The sequence below is a fragment of the Rosa rugosa genome, chromosome 6 (assembly GCF_958449725.1).
Source record: "Rosa rugosa chromosome 6, drRosRugo1.1, whole genome shotgun sequence".
Taxonomy (NCBI): domain Eukaryota; kingdom Viridiplantae; phylum Streptophyta; class Magnoliopsida; order Rosales; family Rosaceae; genus Rosa; species Rosa rugosa.
The window spans coordinates 31,992,572-32,014,316 of record NC_084825.1 but is presented as its reverse complement, the minus strand read 5'-3'; the positions used below and the strand labels follow the sequence as shown (position 1 = coordinate 32,014,316).

The 21,745-nt window shown below is 39.1% G+C and overlaps 1 long non-coding RNA gene and 1 pseudogene across 1 annotated transcript; both read left to right on the top strand.

The window, feature by feature from the left end:
• The first annotated feature begins 1,062 nt into the window (after positions 1-1,062).
• LOC133714012 (uncharacterized) lies at positions 1,063-4,850 on the top strand. The gene is made up of 3 exons (XR_009848396.1): positions 1,063-1,697; positions 1,792-1,868; positions 4,618-4,850. It is a non-coding gene; the product is annotated as an uncharacterized LOC133714012 (long non-coding RNA).
• Positions 4,851-17,957: 13,107 nt separating this feature from the next.
• Positions 17,958-19,559, top strand: LOC133713845 (protein NRT1/ PTR FAMILY 7.3-like; annotated as a pseudogene).
• The last annotated feature ends 2,186 nt before the right edge of the window (positions 19,560-21,745 follow it).

Sequence of the window (21,745 nt, the reverse complement as noted above, 5' to 3'; positions counted from 1 at the left end):
CAAGTCACCGAATTTCTTCATTTTGGCTGGCTACTTTAGAAATACGTTTACATCAGTTCTCTCTATTTTAACTAGATTTGAATTTATATTATTTATTGAATGGAAAAAAAAAATAGACTAAATGTCTATATAAATTACATAAAGTAACTTATAAGGAATAGTTTAAATGAACAACAATAATAGAGAGCCTCATCTCACTTTCTATATTTAGAAGCGAATGAAGAGTCACTTAGGAGTCTATTGCAGTTGCTAAAATTGATAAAGAGTTAAACATACTTTCTAAAATAGTTAAGAAGCCAAGATAAAGTATCTGCTAAAAATGCTCTGAGCTAAAAAAAGCTTGAACCATATCACTAAAAAGCAACTTAATTATTGGAATGAGGAAATTCAAGAAAGATCTCACAGGTTAATTATATCGCTTGCTCATCAATTCTTCCAACTGCTCAGAGCAAGATGTCTTCATGGCACTATATAAGTAATACGGGCAGTTTGTAACTTTGCGTCCTAAATTCTTAATTACTTTGCAGAAGTACATCTGGTTAGAGAGGATGAATTTTCAGATCTAGTTCATAATTCAGTATCGTGAAAAGCTATTATGGATGACCACTTGATGGTGGTAAGTATCAATTTGTTACAATAAACAAAAATACGAACAATAATGACGTGATTCAATCAAAAGAGTGCATCACATGTCATGTGAACTGATGAGCTCACTAAATAATTTCTCTTTCAGGTTAATATATTTGGAGGGAACGTGTTTCTATGTGCCGAATGACGAATTTTTTCCACCCAAATTTTCAGGATTGAAACATAATCCAGGCAGGCATAAAAAAAAATAAAAAAACGAACCAAGGGAGAAAATTTGGTAATTTCGATGATTTTTACATTCCAAGATAATATATTCAATCTCGGGTAAATACACGTTTGTGTTTATTCGGTCGTTGACCAAGTATATATTAAAGGGTAAGTTACCACAACAACCGTGTTGTCTCCCAGTACAAAACAAAACATAAAGGGCAATTTAGTAACTAGGCATATCCCTGACCTTGGGTCAGTTGGTTGTCCCGTATAGATATAAAAGGAGAGCTCTAAAGAAGGTGTTTTGTCTCTGGTGGAATTCAGAAGCTTAGAAAAGTGGGAGAGACCTGTTGTTGGATCTGGGATGATGGTCTCGTTTTATGGGAGAAGATGCCATCTCTATTGGGCAGGGGCCTGTTTGCCCAGAAAGTTGTTATCTTCTCCCCCAATCAGAGATCTAGATCTACCAAAACACCAAAGAGAGGAACTCGGTTGGTTTTGTTTGTAACAGAAGCCAAGGTCGGTCTTGAGCTTAGATTTCGACAGCGGTTCTTAATAGGAATATGCTTTCCGATAACCTATCTGCTCCTGAGTCTCCTGGAACAATAGTTTCTCTTTGCCTTTCACATCTCTCTTGCTCTGAGGCCATGACTTCACAATGTTACTTTTTTCTTTAGAAAGAAGTTGACGGTGCTTTTTTTTTGTTCGTGTCTGACTGATGACTATAGGTCGGGTCGGACCCGGCCCTTAGACTTAAACATTGCTACAGTTCCCGCTCATATGGACCCACCAGTAGTGCTTTTAAGCCTAGTTCGAAAGCTCCCGGTTCCCCTAGGTTTACCATTTTGCTTTTCTTTGTTTGGGTTTCGCGGTTTTCTCATAGGCATCATCACAACCAGGTAAAATTTCACCCCGAGATTCTCTCTTGCATAGTCATTTCTCTCCAAATTAGTTGAATTTTGATGAAAAGTGGCTAATGAAGTCATTGTTTAGGATCCTGAAGCTCGTTTGGTTTTGCTTTAAGAATCGCTCTTTGATTTTGATTGCACACAATGTCGAATCCTCGTGAGGTAGGACTGAGAATCTATTGGTGACTTTGCCTTAATATTATCGATTATTGCTTTTCTTGTTGGATTCTGTGACTGAATTTCTGATTTTTGTGCGGCCATTGACAAGCTCAGATTGAGTTCTCAAAATTAACCCGGTTGACAATTGTCAGTATATAAGCAAGTAGGGATCGTTCTATCCGGGGATTGAGGGTGCTCCTGTCATTTAAACGTCAAGGAAAAGAATATTAATTACAAGTATAATATATACTAAAATTACAAGTAAAAGGGGTTTTCAAATTGTTTTTATTTCTAACCTAAATGAACTAATTACATTGATCAATCAAACCATGAATCATAGATGAGATGGAGGGCAAAGATGTATGATATTGTCAACTACCATTAACACGAAAACAAGATATCAAACCACAATTCACTAATCAAAACATTCACTTGGAAGAAATCAATCAAAAACAAAGAGGAACGCCTACAAGGTTCTTTTTAATTTCCTTAGTTACATTAACTAGATGAATGCACCATAGTTAATCCTATTAAACATGCAATGCTAGTGAGTGATCAATCCATTAACAAAACACATTCAACGCAATAAGCACTTAGAAAGTTTGATTGACACGTACACGTACAAGTTAGAACGCTAATCAAGTATGCAATTCTCTTCATTGATTTACCTAAGGAATTATAGGTTTTCTACTTAACAATTAAGACCTAGAACGCTAGCACATCTTAATATGGATTCAATCATGCAATTCGAAACCTAAGTTGGCCATCAAAGAAATCAAAAATCATGAAAGATGGGATTGAAGAACAAAATCAACAAACATCCAAGAACATATAATGAAATCGCAAATTTATAATCTAAAAATCCTGAAACGTTTTCATGCTTCAAGGTTAAAGAAAACTAAACATCAATACACACACTTCATTCTAACAAAGATTCAAAACATCCATTTAAAACAAAAACATAGAACGTTATAGAATCTGTTTTTAAAGTTACAAAACATAGAAACCGAAAATAAAAGAATAGAGATCATGGTTACACTTTTAAAGAAGCTTCAAGAAGGCAGGAAGGTCTTCAAAGGTGGTGGAGGATGATGCGGTTCACGACAAGGATGGTGAATGGAGGATGGAACTTTGCTTCACGGCTTCAAGTCTTGAACAATGGAGAGGAGTCGAAACTTTGAGAATAAAGGGGAGGTATTTCGATTTTGGTTCTGGGTTTGATAATGATTTTCACGTCTAATACTCCCCTCCTTATATAGGGCACGACTAAGCTTGGTGTCCAAGTCTTTCTCTACTTGTCTTGCATCATTCAACCAATCAAAATATTCTATGAAAAGTAGAGAACAAGTCTTTCTCTTGATTGCCGAAATCTCCAATGAACCTAGACCATATTTCGGCCAACTTGTACGTAGAATGTAATCAGGAAACCTAAATTGATAATTATTCTCTTTTATTTTCTCTTCCTGATTGCACACGAAGTAGATTTTCTCCCAAACTCTCCCAAATTGGAATTGCTGAAATTTTCTAGTATATTCTTGTATGTTGCACGGCAAAACAAAGCAATATGGGATTAGGATTCCTCTAAGACGTCAAGAAGAGTCTAGAAACTCTTGTGCGAGTCACATGCTTCAATCTTTGGGCCAGGCTTCTCCGATTGGACCATTTCAAAGCCCATCTTCAAAAGTGACGCAACTTTTCATCTTCTAGAACATTCTTGAACAATCTTGAGTCATCTTGAAGCCACAACATCTCCTAGCCTTCCCACGTCTCCTAATGCAAACAGATTTCCAAGTCCAAGTGGGACTCTGTCATTTCTCATTTCCGAACATTATTTTTCCGAGCTCACTCCTAGTTGACCTAGGATTCCTACTTCAACTGGGATTCCTTTTCCTAGTAGGATTAGGAAAGCTTCATTTCTCCATTTCTTTGTCATTTGTGCTCCTCATTTCTTTCATTTCCAACTCTTAATAGTTCATTTCCTGCGTTTGGAGTTCAAATATACCTAATTACAACAATGTAAGTTAGAAATGATAATGTTAAGAGAATAACTAAGTAAAATGTAGAGAGAATAACATTAAAAACATAGCAAATATTGCTCCTCTCAGTCATATTGCAATCACAAAGCTTAGGGTTAGTTAAGGTTTTGGCAATTCGTCATTGAAATTTTGACTTGTGCTTTTACTCGCTCATTGCATTCTGAGAGTCCAGAGCTTGTTTTGCAATCTGTTTTTGAATTTTTGAAGCTCGTTTCGGTCATTGCAATACCAGAGTGGCTTGGTTCTGTTTTTGTTTCTAATGACAATATGTAAGGTTTGTATAATTGGATTTTATTTTGCTTTACAACTAAATGCATTATGTTTATATGATTTTAGAGTCCATATAATTTTCAATTTTATGGCGTATTGTATCTATTTGAGTACAATCATTCACCCTGCAATGGATTGCTGTATGAATTCTCTACATATCATTTACACACTTGGTTCGGGTTAGGTTATCATGAAGTGCAACTTCTTCTTAGGTACTCATTGTTCAGTTATAGTGCCAAATATATCTCTTTGCTTTCATGATTGTTTATTATGAGTTAATGTAGTTTGAGAAGCTTGTGTTTCTTTTCTTTTGCTTTCTAAAGATAATTAGCTAGGATCATATTGAAGACTGTCGTCTCTGTAGTGATCGATTTCTCTTTTTATTCTATCTTCTGTGTAATCATTTTCTTAACTTTTTTCTTCTTCTTGAAATGTTACTATAATAGATTCTCCTTTGATGGAAACCCGAAGCGAACTCTGTGCGGTGCAGGTTGAGTCTGCCCCGTGCTACTCTCCGAGCTCAACATGTAACAAGGCTTGAACTGCCTCGTCCGTTTCCACCTCCAGAGATTCCTTCCTGCTGCTAATGAAGATGGACCAATTCCCTTATATCTAGTCTTCCCCATCGCAGATTATCATGTTCCCGATCCAGTAGAGATACCTGATCATGCTCCTCATGCTGAAAGGTACTTGAGTTCAGTTATTTTTACTTTTTTATTTTTGGTTGATTCTGTCCTACTCACATTATGCTTCTGAGTATACTCAAAAGAAAATGGATATTGTAATTTGAGCAAGTTTTCCTATTTTGTTTGCTGTGGCAGAGTGCTACTCAACTTTAGTCATACATATATAAGTAATTTTCTTATTGCTAGTAACTTTGGCTTATGAAGTGAGCATCGTGTATTCTAGTAATTTATGAATGCCAACTTATTAGTGGTGTCCCCTAGTCCTGATTGTCAATTTTGTGTTACTTTTTTACACTCGTAAATTTGGTTTGGTGACGACAGGGGGCTAAATGGTCAGGATGGTGTCGACAATGAGGTAACCAGTCAGGTTGGTGTCCGAAGTGGGGTGACTGGTCAGTTTGGCAACAGCACTGCCAAGGATGGTCAGTTAGGTAATGGGAATGGTGAGGCCGGTCAGAATAGCATTGGTATCGCTGCAGCAAATGCTGCTGTTGTGATTGGTATTGCCGCAGTAAATGCTGCAGCAGCTGTTGGCAGTAGTAATGCATCTGCATTAGTTGGAGTTGCAGCAGCCAATGCTGCTTCTTCAATTGGCGTTGCAGCAGCAGCAGCAACAACTAATTCCTCTGGGGCTCATCTGGCACTGTTACTTTTTTCCCATCATGGTTGCTTGCTCCGATGATTGGTATATCAATCTTGTTGCCCATGTTAAACAGCGACAAACGTGGCTCGTGGCCTACCATTGTACCGATACTGTCCCAACTTAACCACCCGTTAGGTGTTGAGTTTTAATCACAAAAGTCCTCGGTACAATTGGGTAAGAGCCACCCACTTATAAGTTATATTATATTTTGTCACTTTTCCAATGTGAGATCTTTCCTCTCCAACATGCCCCCTCACGTGCAACTTAGCTCTAGGTATGCACGTGTAATTAATTGACAAACCCAATTCCACATTAGAAATCGGGTCACAAGTCCCACATTAGAGACTTGACCAATCACATAACAATCCAAGGCCCACATCGGACACTTGGCAATAATCCAATCGGAAACTTCCGATGACCAATTTAATGAACCCAAACTAGGTCCATGATTGGAGAGGAGATTGGTGAATCAATTAATGAATGAACCCATATCCGGGTCTATGATGGCGACGAATTGAAGAGCGACCCGCTTTGATACCATGTTAAAGTAATCTGAGGTTCAGGAACGAGGGGAACGCTCGACCGTTCTTCAGGAACGACAGGAACGATCGAACGTTCTTCAGGGATGAGAGGAACGCTTGACTGTTCTTCAGGAACGACCGACCGTTCTTCAGAAACAATTGGAACGACCGACCGCTCTTCAGCTTTTTCATCCTGTTCTTCATCTTTTTCATCATCTTGGCTTCCACTGACCATCTCTTCAAAATAGCTAAACTTCTCCCCTTGAAGAGAAGTGTCGGTGGGAGAAAAATAGCAGGCATCCTCAAAGAAAGTAACATCCATAGTAACATAAAACTTTTTTGTGGGAGGATGAAAACACTTATACCCTTTCTGATGAGTCCCAAACCCGACAAAGACACATTTTAAGGCACGAGCCTCCAACTTAGAGCGTTGGTTCTTGGGAACATGAACAAAGGCTACACACCCAAAGACTCTAGCAGGTAGGTTATGAAAAGAAGGAAGGGAGACATGTGTGGAGAGTACGTCAAATGAGATTTGGCCCTGAAGGACACTAGAAGGCATACGATTGATAAGATGAGAAGCAGTGAGAACAACTTCTCCCCATAAATACTTGGGCATATGTGCACTAAAGAGGATGGAGCGGGCAACATCCAGGAGATGACGGTTTTTACGCTCAGACACACCATTTTGCTCAGGTGTTTGTGGGCAAGTTGTTTGGTGGACAATGCCTTGTGCCTGGAGATAATCCTGAAACTCATGACTCATGTACTCCCCCTCATTATCTGAATGAAAGACCTTAATTTGACCATTGTATTGAGTTTGAATCATGGCTTGAAAGGCTTGGAAAGCTGAGAAGACAGCAGATTTAGACTTAAGTAAAACCACCCAGGAAACTCTAGTACAATCATCAATAAATAAAACAAACCAACACATGCCAGTAGGAGTAGGATCACGGGAAGGTCCCCAAACATCTGAATGAATCAACTCAAAAGGGGTAGTACTTTTATTAGAAATACTTAAAGGATAACTGACACGATGGCTCTTGGCCAAGACACAAGTTTCACATCTAAGAGAAGAATCATTAATGCCCAAAAACAAAGAAGGCATAGACTTTTTCATGTTACTAAATGAAGGACGTCCTAAGCGACGATGCCATAACCACAGCTCACTCAACTGCTCAGAACTCGAAATCAAAGCGACTGGGGCCATCTTCCCTGGTTTCTCCGCTGCATACATTTGGTCCAGATTGAACAACCTCCCTCTCAGATCTCCCCGACCAATAGTCTCCCTGGTAAGAAGATCCTGAAACACAACATACATAGGGAAAAAGGTCACAGAGCACTTAGCTTCAGCATTTAATTGTGGTACAGATATCAAGTGGTGAGATAAAGAAGGAACATATAAGACATTATGGAGTTCTAATATAGGTGTAAGTCTAACCGAAACGGTTCCTAACACAGGGAAGGCTTCACCATTTGCATTGGTAACTTTAGACACAGGTGGTGGTGACAAGTGGGTAAAATAGGATTTATCATAAGTCATATGGTCCGATGCCCCAGAATCAATGATCCAGGTATCTTCCCCAACAAAATCAGAAATATGTAAAGCAACACCAATCTTACCACGTCCAACCATGGATACGGAAGGATTACCAGTAGCAGTTGTGTGATCTCGCCCCTCCACACCATAGTAATCAGGATTTTGGACTAAATGAGCTGTAGCACGTCCTTGTTGATTAGGTGCTGGTTTTCCCCAAGATGCAGGATATCCATTCAGCTTGTGACATTTAGCTTTAATGTGCCCTAGCTGTTTGCAGTAGTTGCAGAAAGGACGATTGCCAGTAGGTGATGTAAAGCTAGACTGAGGACGCAACTGTTGAGTATGTGGTGGCACATATTTAGGTGGTGTAGGATTAGACTGAACTGTGAGACTAGACAATTCAGAGTGAATTGCCTTAGCACTCTCTAGTTGAGCCTCATCCTTGCGAATATAGGCAAAGGCTCCATCAAGGGAAGGAGGAGTAGCAAGCCTTAACAACTCACCTTTTGCACTAGCATGCTTGGAATCAAGTCCATTCAGAAATATGTGCACCCACAACAAATCTTTCTCCTCATTGTGCAGCTTGATATCATCAGCATTCTTCATCTTATTAGGGCGCCTCTGATCAATCTCCAACCAGATGTTCTTCAAAGCAGCAAAATAAAGGGACACACGCTGTCCATTCTGAGTCATCTTGAATGCCTTGGTGTGGAGTTCATGAATCTGAGCAAAGTCAGAATCATTGAGATACAACTCTTTCAAAGTCTTCGATATCTCAGCAGCTGTCTCACATCCAATGATTAGTTGAACTACCTCGTCGGTCATTGATTTGTAGAGGATGGACATCACAGACCCATTTGAGTTCTCCCACTTTCCGAACCCTAGGTCCTTCTCATCTGGTGCTTCAATTGTACCGTTCACATATCCCATCTTGTCAAGCCCACACAGATGGGCAGTCATCATCTTCCTCCAAGTACAGTAATTGGTGCCATTCAACTTAGCACCACCAAAACCTCCAGAGGAGTCTTGATTCAAAGATACCTCCACCTTTTGAATAACGACATCATCATCCTTGCCTGACCCTTGTCCTCCCATTGTAGTAATAGAGCACAGCGGAATAAAAAGATGAAATTGAGTAGGCCGAAAAAACGAACAGTAGAGGCTTGAAGAAATTAAAAACCCTAAAACCCAAATTCTAGGTTTAAAGGTGTGAATAATCTCAATCATAAGAACACAGACAAACAAATCCCAATTACTGGGTAGAAGAAAATTTAAGAGAAATTAAATTGAGAGAATTGATAGCAATGAGAGAACAAAGAGACAAAGTCCAATACAGATCTTTGCTCTGATACCAACTTGAGAATAAGAACGTATTTGAGAGAATAATGAGATAATTTTATTCTTCTCACAATGAGGTATTTATACACCAAGGTTAAATATACTAACTAGGTAAGTGCTAATTACAATTAAAGAGATAATTACATTCCTAATTGCATACAATAAGTACATTCCTAATAGAACAAGAATATTCTAAATAGGATACATTGACTCACGCTAACAGCCCTCATCTCGTGAGACATATGTTTAGCTTGGTAGAAGTTTGTTGTGGCGAATTGTGTGGAGTTGTCTTCCTTCGTTCTCTCCTTGGTCTACACCTTCTCCTCCATCAACTTCACAACTGTTTTTGGCTATTGCTGTTAGCTTTCATAGTTTTGTTGCTCAAACAGCCGTACTTCTTGTTTCCATGTTACCAAGTGGTCTTTCAAGCATGGGGATGATGAGCTTTTTGCTCAAGTTTCTTCTCTTATTTGGCATCACTTCTATTCCAGCCATTATTGTTCATAAGGTAAGGTGTTACAAATATTGTTTTCATTTTCTATTAGTTTTGTTAACCATTGTTTTTAATGGATATATGTTCAATTGGCCTACTTTGTGCAGGTGTTTCTTCGCCTTCTTTCTCGCTGAACTCTGCTTTACATTCCCAGTTTTATCTGTAGATATGGAATACTAGTACGCATGGTGCGCGGTTTTTTTTCAATGATAGCGTACACGGTCTAGAGTATGTTCATATGCAGTATTTCTGAAGCCTGGGCTATTTCAAAGTGGTAGCTTTTTCGAAGTGGTAGCTTTTGTTGATGGTGGTTAAAACTTGCGTTGATGTGATTCATGTTCATTTGTCAAGTATAGGAAAGTGAACATGATTCTATTTGTCATGTCTTAATTTTTGATGGTTACTGAAATCTAACAGTTAAGAATTGTGAATTCAAAACACAAAAGCTGCTAGGAAAAATATCTGTACAATGATTCAAATTGCTCGCATTTCTTTCCATAAAGATTTTAAATAGTCAGCATCATGCTTTCACTAACTTTGATGTAGGACGAGAATGGGCCTGGTTTAGCTGGAAAATTAGAAAAATAAAGAAGCGGCTTGGAATCAAGAAGAGTGATTGGAAAATAGGTAATTCACGCATAATGAGGTTACTAGCCGCTGCAATATCCAAGAAAATTTGGTTTTGGACTTTTCAGGTTTCTCGTGTGAAAACTCAGGTTCTGGATTGTGAATCAGATTGGAGTAAATTTTGGCCAGAATGTCTGTTTGAGACGCATGATACCTTTCTGGAATGGAAACGACGAGATCTTCAAGACTCACTTTAATGAGCCCTAACAGATTTAGGCCAAAATATATCGTTTTAATTATCCGATTCGGGATTTAATATTTTTAGGCTAGTTTTACATTTGTTTTAGGATTCTTTTTATTTAGGTTTTTATTTTCCTTTTTAATTTGGATTCTTTAGGATTTCTTGTTAGGTTCTGATTGCGATTAGGTTATGACTTGGATGCCTACATCATGCATGCTATGTATTAAGATCAGTTTATCATATCAAATTTAATAAAATGAGAGATTTTTCTCAAATTCTCTGGTGGACTCCAGATTTATCTTTTTAGGGTTTATTGCTTGTAAACCCAGATTACTTCCGATTGCGTCAAACTTCCTTCCCGAAATGTGTTTGTATATATTTGTATTTACTCGTCTGGAACAGAAGTACAGTTCTATTGACCTCACCTTCTGCATTACGATCTTCACCAAGATACCAGAATTCTTTATTCTGGAAAAAAGACACTAGCCCATTGGCTATGGACCTATGGTTATTCTACTGAATTTTTTGGTTCAAGGCATGTTGTAGTCACGACATGTTCTCTATCCAATTTACTTTCCCCAAAAAGGTTTGTGCAGGTAATGTTCGACCCAGTCTCTGGTTTGCATATATGAAAGGACCAACCCAACACATCAATATCGAGAATGAAGAAACCAGACAATCAATTTCGAGTTTTAAATACCATTGGATCTTCTCCAAAACACAAACCCAGAAGAAAAGGCAACCATTAAATTGTATTAATATCGCGGTCGTTTATCCAGAGAGAGAGAGAGAGAGAGAGAGAATCGAGTCATGGTATTAGTGGGTAGGGTGTAGTGGCATGATTTATAATTATTATGTTTGCCGAGCCCAGATGCGTCACTGCACTGTTAGTTTGGGTAAGTGGGCAATAATATCTCTTGGTGGAGTGTTTGAGTTCCTGTTGGGCCTAATTTGGGTAACTGGTCACGGCTCATATTTTATAATTCAATTAAACTATTAAAGGTTTTTGTCCATTTACCCCAATTCTAAGGATTTTTTTTTCTCACTTACCCCATTAAGTTTTTTTAATTCTCCCTTACCCAAAACACTCTAAGGAGGTTTTCCCTAATACTCCATAAAGATTTTTTTTTGTTTTATTTTTTAAAAACTATTTTACCCTCACCCCTTTGTTACATAGAGAGAGAGAGAGAGAGAGAGAGAGAGAGAGAGAGAGAGAGAGACTATAGGAGACTTCGCCGGAGCACGATCACCGGCCGCCAGAGTCGGTCACCGGCCGCCACCCACCGGACTTCTCTGAAAACCTCGCCGGAGGTCCCTAAAGAGGTTGTCGGAGATCTCATAAATCGCCGGAAGGGTTTATTGCCCCCAAATAGACATCCATTGCCCCCCAAATAGACGTCTGCCCCCTAATAGAGGGACAATAAACCTCTATTGCCCTCCAATAGACGTCTATTGGGGGGCAATAGAGGTTTATGAAACCTCGCCGGAAGTCTCCAAAGAGGTTGTTGGAGATCTCATATGGAGCCGGAGAGGTTTATTGCCCTCTGAATAAATCTGTATTGTCCTCCAATTGAACTTTCGGTCCCTGGAATATAACTAATCTCTGTAAAATTAGATAAATAAAACTTTGATTAAGGAAACGAGGACATTGCATTAATTCAAAACATTTATTGCCTCCCAAGAGCGAAGGTCCCTGCCAAGGAGCCTATGTCTCAGGCTCAACCTGGACAGCACCTCCACGTCATCAGTGCCGCTGACTTCCGGTCTAGGGTCGATCTGGAGAGAGAGAGACTGGTTTGGAGTCGATGTGGGGAGGGAGGGAGAGAGGGAGGGAGGGAGGGAGGGAGAGAGAGAAGAGAGAGAGAGAGAGAGAGAGAGGTCGTGGGTCGACCGCCAGAGCCGAAGCCGGAGCCTAATGATAAGGGAAGTCGCCGGAGCCGGAGGTCAGTAGGAGAAAGAGGGGGGAGAGAGAGAGATTGGGATGAGAGAGAGGAGATAGAGTGGCGTGACTGTAATTCTTTAATTGGGTTGAGGGCAAAATGGTCATTTAACTTTAAATTGTGGATGTGGGAATAAAAATCTATTGCTAGGGTAAGTTGGATAATTTTTGCTTATTTTGGTGCTTTTGGTCAAGAACTCAATTATTAAAGCCTTAAAACATACAATAATAATCAAAATCATTACTTTACAAATTTACATTCAGAGAGTTAAATAAATAAACAATCAAAAAATAAAAAATAGAGAGAAGTAACCTGTATCATTGTGCAGCAATTAATACGACGTCAATAACAATTATTGAAGTGGAAACAAAATCGATTCGTAGAAGAGTAATTTTACTCTGAATATTTTTTTGTCTTCTAGTGTAGTAGTGCTTTTTTTTTTTTGAGAGAAAAAGTCAACTCCATTAATAATAAGAAAGATTACAAAAGAAAGATGTAGAAACTACATCATAAATAAAAAATACGACAATAAAACATTGGAAATAAAACTTAGTAGAACTATAACTGGATGCAGTAACGCATCTGAAGACGCACCGGAGATAAACCGGGCTACGTAAACAATTACTAATGGTATGACCGACCATAAAAGGGCAATCTTCCATCAAATAAACCGGTGATATGACTGACCAAGCATATTCCTCGTACCTCATACGCCAAAAATAGACTAATCTTCCACCTATGTTACCACTAGTATGACCGACCAAGAGAAGGCAATCTTCTAGCAATGTAACTGATGATATGACCAGCCATGCATCTTTAACGTAAAAAATACGCCAAACAGAGGTCAATCTTCCACCTATGCACAACTCTAGAGCCCAAAGCAAACTGTAGGCCCAACCCAACGTAGAAACCCTAGCCCAAAAACAAGCCAGGCTCGGATCCCAACCACGAACCCGGATCCAAACCCGGTTCCGTCCCGGATCTCAAATCCAAATCCGACCCCTGCTCCCAGATCGAGGCTGTCATTCCCCAGCCCAGCTAAGGATCCAGACCCAGCAACAAACCTGGATCCAAGCCGGAACCCACCTCCAGACGCCCCACCGCGTCCTCCCTCCTATCTCCCCCGTCCACTTCCATCGCACCCAACGACAACCAGGACTTGAGATCTTCAATTGTAGCTCGCGGCCGCCTGGCGTACCTGCAACGTGTACCGGAACCCCGTCCAACCTGCTGCCACACCACACCCCCGCGTCCACCGTACCACACCTTTCCACCACCGGACTTGGATGAGAAATCCACCACCCGAAAATCCTATGGCGCTGGTCTTCAAAGAAGTAACCCCGCCGCAAAGAAGAGAACCGGATCAAGAAAAAACCCGATCCGCCGCTGTGCTTGTACCCCTCCTCACCATACGAGTTACCCAGATTCTCCATGATCATGGAGAAATAGTTCAGAGCAGACTGCCTTGGCAGCTGCTCTCTACCCTAGCAGAGCGCTAGGTTTAGGGTTTAGTGTAGTAGTGCTTTGTCTCAACTTCTTCTGTTTTAAAAAATAAAAAATATTTTATTTATGTTTTGAACTTGTGGCCTTCTCTTCATCAATTCTTTATAGGACTATGACTGTATCTTTTATTTATTTATTTATTTATTATTATTATTATTATTTTTTATACTATGACTCTATATTTGCTCCTATTGGCTTATTTAATCACATATTATATCCTTTATTTTTATTATTTTATTTAATGAACACTTGGTCCAAAAACAGACTTTTTAGTTTTCACGCAGCTTTTTAACTATAATTACTGAGACATTGGGGCATTGGGCTTAGGGCTGTGGATATCAATTGTAGCCTAAAATTTTGTTGCTTACAATAATACAATTTCAGCCGAAAATTTTATCATTGGGTTGAAAAGACTATATATAATAGAAATAATAAATGAGTGGGTCCGCCAGTCACAAGGTCTTGTGGGTTCGCCAGCCAAGGTAATGTTACCCGAAACTAGGGGTCATCATGGGCCGGGTTAGGGTCGGGCTTAGTCAAAGTCCACAAAATTTAGGACCGGGTAGGGTGGGGCGGGGCTTAAATATGCTAACCCTTACCCGTCCGAAAAACCCGATTCGCTAGGGCCGGCCTTCCGAATAGGGCCAAATAGGGTAGAAATGGGCCGAAAAGGGCCTTATTTTGTATAACAAAAAAAAAAACATTTATTTTTTCCTCAAAATGTGGCTCAATGATTATATAGGTAACGCAAGACTCATTGTTTTTTGTTGATCATATTTAATACACACACACACATATATAGAAATTAACTTATAACATTTATTAATTTAGTTAAAGTGGTTATAATCAATTAACTATCTCTCTAAATCTATCAATATTAATTGTTGTGTAACAAGGAAAATAATAGTTAAAGAAAATAAAGCCTATATAATAGAAAATAATAAAAATAATATATAAATTTTAGGGTTGGGCTAGGTAGGACTGAGCTTCATTTGCATGACCCTTACCCTACCCTATTTGAGAAAGGGTAGGGCCGGCCCGCCCTAATGTAAGGGCCGGGTCGGGCTTCGGCCCTACGGGCCGGGCGGGTTTAGGGTCAAAGGGCTAAATGATGAGGCCTACCCGAAACAATACCAAAGTATATCGTCCTAGGCTGCTTCGTCGAAGTTCAAAGCCACAAACAAAACAATAGAGAGACAGCTGAGGCAATAGCCTCCCCCTTCGATGGGAGCTAGAGATTCAAGTGAACGATCTCGATCTCGATCTCTATTTAAATATTAAAACCAAAGGAAGAGATACTGAGATAGCTAGGTCTCGAGTGTGGAAGGCTAGAAGCATTCCTATATCTTACTATTATTATTATTATTTTTTTTTTTTGGCTTTTTTACTTTCGGATGATGAATCTATATGACAATCACGTTAACATTTACTTCATCAATGACAATAATCTACAGATCATGAACAAAGCCCCGACGTATTCCAACTCTCATGTTCATAACATTGTTGCATTCGTTGTTCCGATACTTTTCACCTTCGTCCAATTCAGATGTCCAGCAGAGTATCAATTGGTCCCAACACACCCTATCACCATCGTCCTCATCCTCTCCAGCTTACTTGCATATACCCTGCAGGCCTTGATCGGCTTCAGGTTTCTAAGCCCTAATCATGGATATATATGCTCGTAAATGGTGCAGCGTGGGCTTGATGGTCTTTGGTTCAGTTTTAGTTGCTTCTCTTGTCTCACTTCTTCAGTTTCCACACTACTTCTCCTTCCTGGACTGGAAGACTATGCTGTACCTTGTATGCATCTTCCTTTTGTTCGGGAGCTTGGTTCGGAAACTGTGGCAGCGCAACCAAATTGGACGTACATTCCGGAGGAGGACATATCCTCTCCCGTTGACTATAATGGATTTGCCAACACGATATTTAGTCAATAATCACTACTCACTAGCCAATGAATAGATGCAGGTTTTTTTGTGTGGTAGATTAACTCCATGCAGACATGCAGTAAACTGATCCAGACGTGATCTACAACATGATGACATGGTTTACCATTTATTAGGAGTTGTCTAGATAGCTATATAAAATTGACTTACCATTATTGTATTTATTTAGCTAAATAAATCCGAAGGCCCTAGCTATGGTTTCATCCTCAGGATAAATACTGAAACCGCAAAATAATGCGGCAAAATTATAGTTCGAACAGAAAAATGAGTATAAACGTCTGATAAAAAAAAAGGATTAATTTCAGTTTACCCCCCTGAGGTTTGAGAGTGTCATCATGTCACCCCCTCGACTCTCAATTTTGAATTTTTACCCCCCAAACTTTTCAATTTCAGTCAGTCATGTCCAATTTCTCAGATTCCGTCCAAATTGGACGTTAATTATGACGATCTAACCCACTTTGAAGCCTTTTAAGGACACATATGAGTTTTTTTCTGTCTTGAAATAACCATAAAAGGCTTCAAAGTGGGTTAATTGGACGGAATATGAGAAATTGGACATGACTGACTGAAATTGGAAAGTTTGGGGGGTAAAAATTCAAAATTGAGAGTCGAGGGGGTGACATGATGACACCCCCAAACCTTAGGGGGGGTAAACTGAAATTAATCCAAAAAAAAAAAGTACAGATAAATTACTACCACACTATATGATGAAGAAATTTGATCACTTCAGTGCTATTTTTTTTTTCTTTACATTTATTGCCATATATGGTTTTTGAATTTCCTGAGATTGGTCTACTATCTATGCAACAAAATCTTCAAATGAGTTGCATTTGTTGGTCGTGTAGAAGTATATAATTAATTAAGTTGTCAGCTGTGGTATGGCTTTCAATATTTTTGTGGAATATACTCAACATTATCCTAAATGGCTATAAGGTCAAGTAACCAAACAATAGTACAATACATGTCATTTTCATTACTTAAGAAACCAAAGTTACATCGTTATTTACAATACAAAAGCATTTGGCAAGCTTTTGTGCTCTACTGATATATGCTGAATTCTAATGTTACTGAACTGCTGCAATTAATAGCCACTTAATCAATATCTTCAACAATGGCACCCTAGCTCAGCTTCCTATCTAGCACTAGACCTTTTCCTGAACGATCAAACTGCACGCACAATCGTATCTGCTATAGCTAGTTGAATGCTATCGATAAGCCATAAGGTACTAATTATGTGGAATTCTCATTAGAACTCTGAAAGAAGTTTGTATGTGTGAAACTGAAGGTTTCCGGAGAAGATTAAGGCGCCAAAATGTGGAACAGAGGGCCATTTCCGTATAGTGATGAAGGATATGGCGCAAAGAGCGAGTCAGCTAATCGGAGGATTTATTCCTCGAAACGGTTTTCTCAGGATTAAGAAAGAAACATTTCTATCGGGCTTAGCCCAACAAGGTCGGTTCGGGGTTAGGCCCATTATTTTCTTCTTGAACTGAAACCTTGTTTTTTTTTTTTTTTCTGAATTATTCTTTGATATTCAGAAGGGAAGAGTTGGACTATAAAGTTTAGACGTCTGTTTTTTTTAATTAATTAATTTTTTTTTTTTAAAATACTGCTTAGGAGAAATCTAGTCTGGGATTATGCTTCTGGAATTTGTGAAAGTGTATTTGGCCATCAAAATCATTTTTTGGAATTGTTTGGCAAAAAGAGCTAAAAATGGTTTCTATGCCATTGGTTCAGCAATAAGCCTCATATATCTTTGTTAGAATTTGATATTTAATTTTGGCACGAAAAAAATAACGATATTGGTACATGTGTTTCTTGTTTTTATTTTAAGATCAAGTGTAAAACAGTTACATTCGTGTAGAGGCCAGTACTGAGGCAGAGCAATGCAGAGGCAGCAAACACATTCAGCAGATGGATGGGAGCTGTCGACTTTTTTTCTTTAATGGGTGTTTTCCTTAGTGACTCATATTTGGGCAGATACCTCACTTGTGTCACATTTCAGATTGTCCACATTTTCGTAAGTCATTTAATTTTTGAACCTTCTCTTCGTCCTTTGTCTATTACACTATGCATAATCTCCTCTTGTTTTTGCAGGGGTTGATGACACTATCCTTCTCAACCTATTTATTTATGTTAAGACCTCCTGATAGTGGAAAGACAGGATAGGCCAGTTATGTGAGACTCATAAACCAATTGAAGTTGCAATGTTCTACATATCAATTTACCTTATTGCTCTAGGAAATGGAGCCCCCGAACCAGCATTGGCTACATTTGGTGCAGAACAATTTGATGAGGAGGATCCAGAAGAAAAGAAATCCAAGACTTTTTTTTTTTTTTTTTCTCTTGTTTAAAAGAGGATCAAAGGATTTCACTCCTGCCCCCATGGTGACTCGAACCCATGACTTCGTACATAGGTAGTGGGTGCTCTAACCACTGAAATCCAAGACTTCATTCTACAACTATTTTTATGTGGCATTAAATCTCGGATACTTGTCTGGAGAGACGGTATTAGTATACATAGAGAGCATGGGGCACTGGGTAGTGGCCTTTTGTACATGTTCTGCCTCTGGTATTGCTGCCTTTGTATTGCTTTTAAGTGGAAGGTTTCGGTACAGACATTTCAAGGCTACTGGAAATCCCATCTCTAGATTCTCCCAAGTGATTGTGGCTTCGATGAGGAAAATACATCACGAGCTGCCCTCGAATGGAGAGGGGCTTCATGAGACTATTGGAAGGGAGGCTGAGATGAATAGTATGAGAAGGATACTCCACACAAGTGGCCTCAAGTAAGTATATTTTCAGTTTGACTTGAAAATGAGTCTGTTGAAAAGTGTACGCAAGACCTTCACGTAAAAATTAGAGAGAATCCAAACCCAAAACCAATTAGTAATAGGTGGACAGACCTGTTTTCACATATATCATACTCTAAAGATAGGCTGGTGACGTAAGACTGTTAAAACTATGTTAGACGACCACTGGTCCCAAAATTTTAAGCTGCTATTAAGCTAACTTAACACTTTGGCATACAGGTTCCTTGATCGAGCGGCCTTTGTCACCCGGGATGACATAACAAGGATGTCAAACGAAGGCCAAACTCCAAATCCATGGTATCTTTGCACTGTCGCACAGGTTGAAGAAGTGAAATGCTTAGTGCCTATATGGCTTTGCAGCATCTTCTCCTCTGTCGTGTTCATTCAAATGCTCTCTCTTTTTGTTGAGCAAGGAGCTGCAATGGACCGGAGGGTCTGAAACAACTTTCGTATTCCTCCAGCCAGCATGACTGCATTTGACATTGTCAGCACCACCCTCTTCATCGAATTCTCTGAAAAACTCATTGTTCCTTGTTACATTAAGATAACAAAAAGAGAACCAAAGCCTCCAAGTGAGCTACAAAAATTGGTATCGGCCTTGGAATTGTGGTTTTAGCAATGGTGATTGCTGGCTTTGTTGAGAGGCTAAGGCTTAAACATGCTAGCAGCACTGAAGAGACTAGTTCATTGAGCATTTTCTAGCAGACTCCACAGTCTGTGCTTGTCGGAGTCTCTGAAGCCTTTGTGTATATTGCACAAATGGAGTTCTTTGCATCACAGACTCCAGATCGATTGAAGAGCTTGGGCATGGCCCTGTCCATGTTTTCGTCAGTAATAGGTTGTTACGTGGCTAGCATGATCTTAACAGTGGTGATGAAGATCACGACAAAGAATGGGGAGCCCGGTTGGGTTCCTCCAAATCTGAATGATGGTCATTTGGACAGGTTTTTCTTCCTATATACTGGTTTAACCGCACTCAACTTGGCATTCTATGTTGTCTGTGCCAAGAGGTATAAGTTCATATCATTGGAGAAGAGAGAGGGGTGTATAAACTGAGCTTTACATTATATGTGTGCGCGCGCACAAAAGTCATGAAGGAATGATCTGAATTGTTGACAATATAGTAAAAAACTTGGTACCAAGATTGCATAAATACATTCAGAACTTCAATGATTAATGCAGCAAGTTCTTACAGCTTTCTGTGTATTTGCGCTAGAAGAAATCTATTTCATGCAGAAACAGAAAGAACACACCAAATTGAAGGAGAGTAGAAGAGTAACCAACTAACCACCATTATACATGTATACCCAAAAACAGGAATTATTGATTTAGCAAATCACGGAATTTTCACAATAGTCCTTCCCCGATGTTCAACACACTGTTATTTTCATAGCAGTCAATGTTCATATGAAGTACCGTAGAATGTGCATAATGCTACTTGTCACCCAAAAAAAAAAAAAAAAAACATGGTCGCACAGAAATCCAAAAGACTACCCTATTATGGTAACTCGGGGTTGGGGCTTTTAATAATACATCCAAGGAGAAAAGGCTTTGCTACTGTCTGGTATCTTTACCATGCAACTGTATCTAATCTTGAACTTCGGTGTTGAGCACAAAGCTGGGAAATTCTATTGTTATGTCCCTAGAAAGCAGAAATCAAACTTGAGATTCTGAAACTTTAATGAAAATGTAATTTCGAATTAGCATATCATATAAGTTGACCAAAGATGACTACAGAAGTTCATAAGTTGGACAGCTGCTGGTTAATCAATACGTCTATAATCCATTTAGCAAATAAGATTTCTTAGTTCAGGCCGGAATGGGTACATGTTAAGTGTATGTAACTGACAATAAAATTAGAGCTAAATGGCCTAGGGCCGAATAGAAGAAAGAAATGAAACCAGTGCGGGTGAAATTAATAGCCTTTTAATTAGGACTCACTTTAGATGTGGAAGAGTCATATTCTTTATAAGAGATGGATGCTTTGCCACATATTCCTTCCACTCTTCTTGATCAATTTTTCCATCTCCTTTTAAATCTGCCACCATCATTGTCTATACAGAAACATGAAGCTAAGTAGGTTGAATAACGAGTAAATTATAAGACCAGAATGATCGAAACCTTGTTGATGATTGATTCAATAACGTCATTTGTAAGTGCCAGCTCTGATTCACGCAAAAGGGCTAGCACCATCTCCTTTACCTGCCACAGCAATATTATGGACAACATGCATAGAGGCATAAAATTCAATTGAGGTTGGCATAAGATCGAGTATAAGAGGTGTTTTGGCTAGGATCATATAGGAAATCAATTGGTTTTTTTAAATGTCTTTTCACATAACGTTAATATGAATCCTTATTAAGATTTTCATTAAGTCTATTTGTAGAGGGGAGAGACACCAATCTGGAAGACCGAAATAAAATATCAGGAGCTCTGGAGCCGTGAGCAATGTATCACAATAATAAGTGTTTAGAAGCTATGATGCAATCATGTGACATGTCAAAGTTCTGTAATGTAGATTAACTGAATTAACAGTGTAATTTATGGAGAGCTAAATCATAGATTGTGGGTAAGCTTTCACAAATAGTATATACTCGATGATCCATAACTATAAGATGAAGATTCATATTAGAGGACGGTAGTTTAGTGGATATAATAAGATCTAGAGTTAATTACATATAAGTGCATTTTTGAATGTTTTTTTTAGTCATAAGGCCACCAATTAGTTTTTTTTCCCTCATAAGGCCACTTGATTAAAAAATGTGTTATATTTTAGATATTAAAAACCAACATATTTACATAAATGCCACTAGAGTACAAAATCAACAATCATTCTCTCTCTCCTCTCTGGCGAGGTCTCCGGTCAACTCCGGCGGGTCTCCGACCGACCTCCGGCGAACTCCGGCCGACCTCATGCCAACTTCCGGCGGATCTCCGGCATACTTCAGGCCAACTTCCGGCAAACTCCGACGACCACAAAAGCCACTGTCACTAACACCAAAAGCTACTGTGGTTAGCAACAAAAGCTACTCTGATGAGATTACCGGCCACATCTGGCGATGTCACAAAAGCTACTATCACTAGCAACAAAAGCTACTCTGGTGAGATTTCCAGCAACCTCCGGCGAGATAACAAAAGCTACTATCACCAACAACAAAAGCTACTCCTTACCAAAAAACCTATGCTCCCCAAAATGAAAAGCTACTATCCCCACCAACAAAAGATACTGTCACCAATACCAAAAGCTACTCTCATCAGTCATCAGCAACAAATGCTACTCTTACGGTCTTACCAACACCAGAAAACTACTCTCACCAACACCAAAAGTTACTGTCACCAACAC